This window comes from Phragmites australis, chromosome 6, assembly GCF_958298935.1.
Source record: "Phragmites australis chromosome 6, lpPhrAust1.1, whole genome shotgun sequence".
NCBI lineage: Eukaryota > Viridiplantae > Streptophyta > Magnoliopsida > Poales > Poaceae > Phragmites > Phragmites australis.
In genome coordinates, this window is record NC_084926.1 from 21,124,968 (window position 1) to 21,128,757 (window position 3,790).

A 3,790-nucleotide genomic window follows, 5' to 3' on the forward strand; every position below is an offset into this window, starting at 1 on the left:
ACCACATAATTTTTCAGCACAAAAGTCTGTATCCATTCCAGGTTTCGTTGTTGGCGAGGGAAGAAGTGATAGCTAATTAAACTAGGAGGTAACACGGTCCAAGCTAGATAGTCCGTTTTGGAGCTCTTGCGAGTGTTTTCATGGGCGTCAGCCTTTTATTTTGTAAATGCATGTCTTCTGTTTTTTTTTTTTTTGAAAAGACAAATTAAGTATTACCCATTTTTTCTTACATGAAGAGAATTAGCTCGGTTTATAAAAAAAAATCAGCATGTAAACCTTGTAACTACGTGGTTTTAAATAAAACCGGCAAACAACTCCGAGACGACAAAATGACATCAACTCCACAAGCGACACTCACACTAGAAGCATAAAACCAACAACAGACATGATCAACTCAACTCGCGCGCTAACCAACTAAACAATTGTCGTCCTCATAACTCGGTCGGCGGAGCCACGCTTCCACGCCGAACCTCTCTGTCACACAAGTTGGCGGCACGTCTCTTCGAGAGCGCGTATTGGACCAAATCTCTATCATGAAGCTGATGCGCGTTTGCCCGATCTTCCAAAAGATAATATGATAAGTTGATTGGTGAAGCTTTGACATTAATAATCCAAAGGCTCTGAATAGAACAGATCGATAACCCTCGCAACCACTACACCACTACTCTTTGGTTATCAACCGTGCCAGGATACGGTTGACCTCGTCAAGAAGGTTTTTCCTGCAAGCGAATCGAGAACACAAGCAAGAATAGGTAGATGTAATTTGAATATTACTAATTACCAATGATGTACTCGAGTTTGGGGTTCAACAAACCGATAAACAGTGAAACTGTCTAAAACAAAATAATCTAAGCTAAACCCGAGCCTAAACTACGACGGCTACTGTGTATATATAGAAGGGACGTAAGAAGGTCGACCTAGGGTAGTGCAGCCGTGGAAAGAGGCGTGCACAACCTGGACTCTGACCCCGACACGATTACAAGACCCAACAGAGTCCAATACGGTGGCGCAACACCTTATTTCTTTTACTCTGACTAAACTATAAGGAATATTTGGTCGATCTCATATCCATTGGAAAGGACTCACCATAAGCTTTCCAGAATGCCCAAGATTGTCTAAAACGGACTTCGTATGAGAGAGTTATGCTCGTTTTACTGACGTGTTGTCCTGAGACTCAACCACGACTTCGACCACGACTAGACCTCAGCCTCGAGTCTGAGTAGACTTGGCCTTCAAGGGGTGACATCTGGGTAAGGTTGTAGTGCTTCTCACATGTTCCTAAACAATAAAACAACACAAAAACTTAGCAGTATTCTATTCTCTACGAAGAAAAAATTAACAATGAGTAACGAATTCACCTTATGTGTATCTGAGGGAGCTATGTCCTCATCATACTCCTCTTCTTTACAACAAACTGTCCTCGATTTACGTATAGCATTATCTTGTCCATAAACTTCTACACAAAGCAAAATATGCAAGGAACTTTCGTTATGCAATATCATAAGTTCTTTATCAAGTAATTGTAATTCTCTTTGAAACGATTGTATCTGATCATCATTGGTCATAGTAAACATCATTAGTACAATGTATGCATGTATCACTTCTTTCTCCCCTTCTTTAAAAGAAGTGATATTTGCTTGCTCCCCTTCTTTAAGAGAAATGACATTGCATCACAACCTAGTAACAATTTGTATCTTCTGTACAAAGAAAGGTGAAACAATGGTTGTGGTGTATGGTAGCATCCAACAACACTTCTATTCCTGTGAACTACTCAGTAGATTACAAATAGAACTAGAAAAACTTGACTTGACATTAATATTGTAAGTGCAGTCCTCTAAATGTTCACTTTCAGGCACAATAGCAGAAGATTTCAAATTTAAACAAATATAAACTCGATGCACCATATTTTCTAATTTATCATTGTATTGGCCAATAACATGGAAAGTATTTTGTGACAAGTATGGCAAATCAGAATTAAGTTTTAAATTCTCCTCTAACTATTCAAATCACAAAGAACATCAAATTCAATATACCCTAAAGTGGGAGAAGATAACAATTTCAGCTCTTCTTGCTCACTAGCAATGCATTGAACATGTTTAATTTCAAAACAAGTACTCATTTGTAAAACAGAATTAATATGTTCATACATAAGTTATGGTTGTGATATAAGTAAAGCATTACTACACAACTCTTTTTTATCATAAAAAATAACAAGCAAATCATCATGTGACAAAGGTAAATCAGCAATAGGATCCATCAATTATTGCTCTACAATAGCATGGGTAGTGGGCAGTTTCAGCACATCAAAATAATCATCACCTGGTGTGAGTGTAACACCTTTTTCATTACATTTGTTCTCTATCTCAGCTGATATATGTGTATTAGCATTTGTACCTTGTTGTAACAAGCATGGTGTGGCAACTTTCTTCTCTTTCTCCTCGCTCTTCTTCTCATTTTCCTTCTCTGGTTTGTTCGTATTTTCTGTGGGAGGAGATGTTGCAGTGGTGGTGTGGCTCTCAAGCAACTTCTTCTTCTCTTCATCCATTGCTTGGTTGATTTTCTTATTCTGCAAAAGGTTAGTGACAGCAGAAGGCAAAGAGCTAGATATATCCTCAATTGAAACTAATGCATCTGTACACTTCAAGTCATCGCATGGCAGCTCATTATCATAAATTTCAGCAAGATCAGATTTAGTGGTAAATATAACACATTCTTGCTAATTTTCAGTCAAGCAAATAGAATTAAATGATGATTTGATGGTTATGTCATTCTCTCCCCCTTGAAGCAAAGCCGTCCTCGGCTTTGAACAAGTTTGAAGCACTTCTTTCCTCTAGTTCACAACAATGGTTTTATTTTTCTTGTTCTCCTGACAATTTTCATCTACAGATCTATTATCTTGGTTTAAGTGCTGTAATTTCTTATGCAAGTCATGGTTAAAAGAGGATGGAACAAATCTTTTATGCATAGCAACCTTTAAAGCATCTCATGTAGTAGTTTCTAAATCATCGATGCATACTCTATTCCAACAGATGATGGCAAAACCTTTGAATTCACTAGTGGTATGCCTAACTCTATGCACTTCAGGAACTAAATGATCATTAAATTTTTGTTCCACCGTCATCTCCCAATTTAGATATTTTTCAGCATCATAAGCACCCGCAAAAGATGGTATGGTAAACTTGACTTTAGCAAATGGATCACCATTAACACGTGCATTAAGTTGCTGAAAATTATTACCTCTCATACCTTGACGGTTGAAGTTCAATCGGTTCCTTGGTCGTGCATCAAATGCGTCGTGGTTGTGCATCTCATTATCATCGACAACCTTATGTTCATGGGCCACAACTCGAGGATACACATGCCCTTTGTTCGGTGGGTTGACCAACTGATCAAAGTGTGTATTGAGCATTGCAATACTATCATTGAGTTGTTGCAACATAGCATTTGTTTCTACAAGCTTCCTATCGATAGAGTCATTAATACCTTGTCGATGATCATCCAACACCATTGTGAGTTCTTCTTTCAAAATACACTCTTTCGTATCCGATGTTTCTCCTGCCATGGTTAGTAGCAAACAAGAGACAACAAAAACTTATTATCCCTATCGACTACTAGCTGGTGGACTTTGAAGTGGAATCACTCACTATCAAGTGTCTTACCACGCTCTTGCAATTGTTCTTACCAATCACCACAGTTGGCACAACCGGTGGCTGGTTCGTGATACTTTATCAGGTGCGAGTGAGGTAGTTGCAAGGGGAGAAACTATTCTGATCGAGAGAAAGTGTAGCTT